This window comes from Cynoglossus semilaevis, chromosome 12 (assembly GCF_000523025.1).
Source record: "Cynoglossus semilaevis isolate Cse_v1.0 chromosome 12, Cse_v1.0, whole genome shotgun sequence".
Classification (NCBI taxonomy): Eukaryota; Metazoa; Chordata; class Actinopteri; order Pleuronectiformes; family Cynoglossidae; genus Cynoglossus; species Cynoglossus semilaevis.
In genome coordinates, this window is record NC_024318.1 from 7,237,559 (window position 1) to 7,244,713 (window position 7,155).

At 36.7% G+C, this 7,155-nt stretch overlaps 1 long non-coding RNA gene across 1 annotated transcript in view; it reads right to left on the reverse strand.

Moving 5' to 3' along the window:
- Nucleotides 1-201: 201 nt before the first annotated feature.
- LOC112487883 (uncharacterized) overlaps nt 202-7,155 on the reverse strand; it is an 89,107-nt gene continuing 82,153 nt past the window's right edge. The window contains exon 4 of the long non-coding RNA XR_003051386.1: nt 202-306. This is a non-coding gene — a long non-coding RNA (uncharacterized LOC112487883). The remainder of the gene's footprint in view (nt 307-7,155) is intronic.

The window sequence follows — 7,155 nt, forward strand, 5'->3', positions numbered from 1 at the left end:
TCATTCCTTTGGTTCTCAGCTCTCAAAGCTGTTTTGCTGCTCTCAGATCACAGTGATTCATCCATGACGGAGTATTTTGAAAAGATTTAAGCTCCACCGCTGATAACCGCATCACTTCTTTAGACAACCACTTCCTTTGAAACATATAAACAGTATATCCTAATACAAAGGGCTGCTGCTGGAGAAAATACCTCATGTTCCTCGCTGCCTGTTTCAGCTGCTCCCATTGGATTTCTGTCTACGTCAAGCGCTGGACACCAGATAGACGCAGAGCCTCAGGCCATTCAGGCCAAATCAAACATGGCACTAACAAAAAATGAAAACTGATTCAATGCAGGTCCGGGCATGACACATATACATATATGTAGCAGCTGATGAGATCACCTCTGAATTGATGCTCTTTTCTGTCTGCTGTGTTGTAAAATATACTATAATACTAAGTCTAAAATAATAATAAAAAAAGAAAATTGCAGTGAATTGATTCACAGCAACATGACCAGACTTGCACAAAGTGAAGTGATTTCAATTATTGACTGAGGATTGGAAGGAGTCCAGAAATGCTAAATGAACTGTAACTAATTTATGTGATGATGTGAATGTGGACAGAAATGATGTAATGAACCTCCTAGTTAATCCCGGTGGTGCGATAATATCTGATTCCTTAGCTTACATATATTTACATCATATAGGAGATTCATTCATGCCATGTTTTAACAACCTGTTTCTATAGTCACCTCTTATTCACCCTAATTCTACATGACGGATGGGATTTCTGAGGCCTTTAACCTCTGCGGATCATTGCCCTCCTCTGGAGTCATTAAGTAAAACATACAGGTTGTTGTGTGAGTCATTGACATTTCTGGATGACTGAGAATATTTACAGACATTTTTCCAGCAGGACCTAAAAAAGAAAACTAGCCCGGAAAAAAAAACCCTAATCTAAAGCCATTTTACTTCTTATATATTTCATGCTGACAAGCATGAAAACCCAAATTACACGGCATTACTGAGCAGTTTTATCAGCATTTACCTGGAAAATAAAGATCCAGATTTGAATTTTTACCATTTTTCATTTACTACTAATTGTATTTTTTTGAGAGAATGTGAGAAAGTATAAAAGGAAAAACGCAGCACTGCAACAAATTTGAATAAAATATTTAGCATGTGCCTTCCTACTCTCTGAATAATACAGTGGATTAAATTAAGGTTAGTGTGCATATTTGTTCAGGACAATAATAACAGGTAAAGCAATGTTCATTTTTAATTTAGTAAATACTACAGTAACTACTATAATAAATATTGCTACCTCATTACTGTGGTGGAGGCTTCTGATTCTAGTCAGTGTTTCACCTGCTGACTAATTATTCTGGAGACTGCAGGTGTGACTGTTTGATAAATATATGGAAGATTTGGTAAAAATGTGACCTTTGGCTAATAAAATCTTCCCTCACAACATGTTATAATTGGGCGCTGTTCTCCCACCACTGGGAGAACAATTAATGATAACAAGCCACAATCTTTGTCCCATAACAGTAATGTACTCGGAGCTGAGTTTCATACAAATACATATGCAGTGAATGGACCATACAGCGCATAGATCATTTACAGTAATAAAAAAAAAATCACTATAGTAAAGTAATGAAGCCAGAAAAATTCAATTAAAGTTTATGGAAAAATCTAAACCTTGTCTGCAGGGCAGCCATTTTGTAGATAGGACAATTTTTTGAAATAAGAAGATCGTTATAGTTCATTACAAATATCTTTGTTTGGTTGTGGGCCATGGGATTCTTCTAATGTGAAATATTAAAAGGTTGGGAAACACTGCTCTAATACACAGGTTTTACCAAAGAACCAACACATCAGTTAGTGATTAAACAGATTAATCGACTACTTTGCGATTAATCAGATTGAAAATTTTAATTGTCTGAAGACATTTTTAACCCTATATCATTTGGTTTGTGTCATTGATTAGATAATAAAAATATTGTACTTGGTCTGGTGGGTAATCTCAGTGAGTGGTAGTTTATGTCTTTTTACGTACTTCCAAAATCGAAACCATGCTTTTATTATGAGTTCGTTTTAGGAAATGACAGTGTAATCAGACAGATGACTGCAGTATCCTCCAGTCTTGATTTCAGTCAGAACACAGTTGACAACAAACAGCTCAGCCCATTAATAAGACTTGTCAGGCCTTTGGAGGACAACCTGAGACAGGCTGCAGCGTCCATACAAACTAATCACACGGATTGAGACCTTTGGAGCAACGTCACAAAGTCGTCTGGAAGAGCACAACAGCAAGACTTTAAATTCACCTCCTGTTGTCAAAAATGTAAAATAACAGAAAAAATCCAATGAAAGTGACATTTTACCAGTGGCGCTGGATGCTCTACATTCACAGCGTGTAAATTCAACACGTTAAAAATAAGAAAGAGTCGGTCGCGCCTCCTTATTCTGCTCCTCAGGAGTTTGTAGAGCACGGCTGCTGCTGCAGTATAGCTATGCTTGAGGAGTCTGTTTTTGGTTGTCAGCAGCATTTCCTTTACTCCTCCATAATTCATAACTCTGTCCTTCACTTTCATATAGTTCTACTTGAATGGGAGTCAAGCCTGGGCACATAAGACAAAAATAGATTGTAGTACCGAGCATCCTTTCGCCGTACAACCTCCCCACTTGTATGGATTTAAACCTGACTCGAGCGACGTAAGCCCAGGCAAATCTCCCCAATATACTGTGAAGAGGTTGTTTGCAACAAATAATGTGATTCTCAGCTTCTTATAATGGAGCCGTGGACTTTGCTGTTTACAGAACGTGGCCTCCATAAGAGTAATACTGCTGCAGCTGTAACTTCATTTTCTGGGTTATTAAATGTTTGACATTGAGAGAAATTTGACAATTCACATATTGTGTTTTGGAAATATACTAAAAGTTTCAGAGGTGAAAAAACTAGTTTTGAGGTAAAGATATCTTATAATTATGATTCCTTATCTTATAGTAATAAAAACTTGTATTATCTCATGATGAAATCTCAGAATTGGGATATTCTGTCAATAATGTGATAGTATTTTGTTATAATATTGAGAGGGGAACTCATATACAGTCTCAGCGTTTTCAACCTTTGGGTCACAACATCATGTGGGGTCACACTGATTTCAAATGGGGTCACCTGGAATATCTAGTTATACATTAAGAAAAAAAGACTGCTAAAGCTAAATTACTGCTAAAAATATTTTTTTCAATTAATTATTATTCATTGGTAATTAACAATTCACAATTAATACAATCCTGAAATAAACTGAAAAATCCATCACAGTAAAAAACGCAGGTGTGGCCCCAACACTTGCTTGTAAATAACAGTCCCAGTAGATTAAAAAAAATTACAGATTTTAATTTATGTAGTGCATCGTAGTTTGTTGACTTTTCTGGTAATGGTGTTTGTATTTATGAAGGAACAACAAAAGCCGGGTATTTGTGTTTCTGATAAGATCTGAATTCATTTCTGTCCATCCAGTCTCCAATTGATTTCCTTCTCTTGTCTTGTTCATAAAAGTCAAAACAGTGTTTGGTGCCGTAACATTTGGAAAAAGAATGCGTCGGTGAGACATAATTGTTTCTCTCCAAAAATAATACAAAGCCACAGATGGTGGGAATGTAGAGAGCAACAGTTCATAACTCTGAGTCGGCTTGTTTATCTTACACCATATAGGAATCTCTGTGAAGGGCAAAGGTCCTGTCAGTCTGAATGTGCAAACTCTGTAATTGCATGAGTCCGTCTCCTTCAAGCAGGTCGAAAATATTCTCGCCTTCAATATTTCAAAAATGCTAAATGGAAAAGGATGCTCAGATGGTGTCAGTGTCCAAATAGCTGTCCCTCCGTCTAATAAGAAGATGAAAGACAATTTCCCGCATCATGCCAGGAAGATGGCCCTATCTATTTCTTGTTGAGGCATTTATCTTAGCACCATTGATGAATTCATTATGGTGACAATCCCTGTCGCTATAATAAAATGCCATCCAAAGATTGGTCCCAGGCTGAATTGGAGAGCAGCGATATCTACCCCACCGATTGTGAGGGGCTTTTTCTTCGTGGGAGCTCCATCGCTCTCATTCCCTCTGCTCATATTACTCAGTGCCGTGTTGTGTCTGCGACCACTGAAGGTCTGTCCGACGTGTTAATGAGTGTGGAGCATCGCCCTCCTTTGGCGGCCTCCTTTATTTAATTGTGTCCTTTACAGTTTTAGACAAGGATAGGAAACTTTTATTAAGACTCGTTAAGGGCTAGCCCTCTATCATTAGTGCCAATTACATTTTTAATGTCAGCATAGTTAAAGGTTAAAGTGACTATTATTTTAAGGCAGTGGCAATTCCTTGATTTTTTTTCCAACCACAATATTATTCTTTTTTACCTCTCTTAAATTATAACTGCTTATGAACTGTCATGAATCCTCCCATAAACATTGATCATTTGCAGTATTTATTAGGGATGTGCTGATACCCATGCCAGTTTTGGGTCTGATACTTATGTATTACATTCAACTACTTGTTCTTAGTCAATAACTTGTTGATCCACCAACCTGATCATTCAGTATTACGTGTTTTCCTGCTGCATTTCAAGTGACAAGTGAGTGTTGTCATTTGTAATGCACCATTGGTGCAAAAGCTCTGCTCACTTTCTGTTGGGCTCCCTGTGTAACCAATGCAGAAATTCTATTTATCTTTATTTTAAAATTTTATTTTGAGTTTTTTTTTTGTTATTGATTTTCTTGTTTCTTCTTGCTAATATTCTGTTTGATCTTCGTCTGTAATGAGAAGAAAGTAAATCTGACAGCTAGCACTTTCCTGCTTAGTGTCCTTCCTGTTGTTTGGGTTGAGCTCACACCTACACACAATGCTTCTTATATAACACTACCTTCCAGTTGTTTGCATATTTATTGAACCCTAACATAAAAGAAGTATCAGTGCCGGTGTGAAGTATCGACAAGTTCCCAGCTCACAGTATTAGAAGAGACAGAAAAGACACTGATTGGATAAAACATAAGTTTCATTATGAAGACAAATCTGTATAGATGATGTAATTGTACAGTCTCCGAGAAGCTGTTGGCGCCCCCTTATGCCGGCTGCTGTAAATTTGATGGCTTGTGTGTCACTGGATTATCTCGCCTACACTGCCTCCCCTCAGGCTTTCATTGTAGGTCTCTGACATGGGCACGGGCATTTAGTGTGACTCCCCAGTGTCAGTGGCAGCACAGCAGGACCATGAAAAGCTCCAGGAAACACCATCCATCATTGTCATAGGACCAATCATCCACATCAGCAGAGCCTTTCTTTCAGCACAGAGCATGACGACCATTAAGCAGCTGTCTCTGACCCAGCCCTGATATAAATAATTTTCTTTTTTTAACTTGTTTTTTTTTCCCCATACGTTTTTTTAATCGTAATTTTATCATACGGTAAGAGATTCCAGAATGTTGCAGACAAACAATGATTATCAGCCACCTACTAGTGATAATGTTATAACCAGGCATGGTTAAAGTGAAGCTATAATTATTAGTAAGATAGCTGTTCATGTGCAGTTAATTGTAAAAATAAATTAAATAGCATTTTTGTTTTAATTGCACTGTCAATAAGAAACTGTGGGTTAGAGGAAGATGATATCTTATTGTAAATTTAACACTTGGCAGCTGTTGGCAGGTGCTGTGCTGATAAACTCTGCACAACCTGACTAATCACAGGAAATGGAAACACAATGGGGGAGAAAAGGAAGTTCACTACTTTACCTCCTACATAGAAATACAGTTGGTGTGTCATCTTTGACAGCACATGGATAAAGGGTGGAATAAAAAGTCCCAGTAAATGTATGGAACTTTTTTAAAAGCAGGAAAAAATTAAATTGGCTCAGTACAAAGTAAAAGCAAAAAGAAAAGAGAAAATATATCATAACATAGCATAATATATAGGAACAAGTGTAATAAATGAGAGATAATTAAAATGTCATACTTTCATACATCAGTTCCTGGATGGAGGTAAAAAGGTACAATTTTGGTTCAAAATTAATATATTTGTAGTAATAGTCAAAATAAGAACTGCAGTTATGTCAGCAACGTTAAACTACTATTACGATTACTTTAATATTTTCGGATACAACATTTAACATTATACCTCACATTGATTTGCATTATATTGTATTCAAATCCATCATGTCACTCCCCTTATGAATGCAGGCTGCCAGGTCCAGTTATTTAGGTTGGAAATACTTGGCAAAAAGAATTCTAAGGGGTGTTCAGGCAAACTTCACTTGCACTAGTGCTTACTGAGCCAATAAGTTAATTTCAAGCTGTACTGGCGGAGCACAAATAAAATGCAGTTTGTTTTGTTTAGCTTAGTTAGAGTTTTCTTGAGCCAAAATTTCTGGCAAACCTTTGGCATCACGTGTAGAAACTGGAGTTAGACCAAAAAAAAAAGAAAAACATCAAGTAAAATGTGTAAAAACCTTCTGTCAATCAAAAAGGAACACACGCTCTGTTGTTGCACTGACAGTCTTAACAGACCTTAACAGTCTGTCAATTTTTATTGATTTTATGAACATAGTCTTAACAGACCTTAACAGTCTGCTGTCAATTTTTATTGATTTTATGAACTAGGTGTAATGACATTCTCACCCCTGTAGGAGGTGCTATGAATATTCAGACACAAAACCCCATTGAATCTAAGTCCTATTTAGCCAAGATGCGGTCAGAACGTCCCTTCCTCCCTGGGGCCAAAGGCCTCATTACTATTCCGCTTACTAAGCAATATTTTTGTGGAACCTATGGGATCTTTTTTGTCGATCTCAGCAATATTTGGTTAATATCTAAAATACTTGCAAGCATCAAATGTTTTATTATGTCATCAGAATTTGCTCAACTTGACACTTGACTCACCCCCTAAATATACATTCAGCAATGGCTATTTTCAATGTCATTTTTGGTATGTATTTTTGCACTGATTTGGGATGTTTTTATCTTTTATAAGGCATCATAGAAAATGCAGTTATTTATGAAAAAACAAGCCTACCTTTGGTAGGCCTTCAAAAATTACACAGCCTTGTTTTACAGTTGTATCTTAAATCTTATATCTGTAATTTAGAGTCAATTCACCTCATTCACAAATGAGTAAATT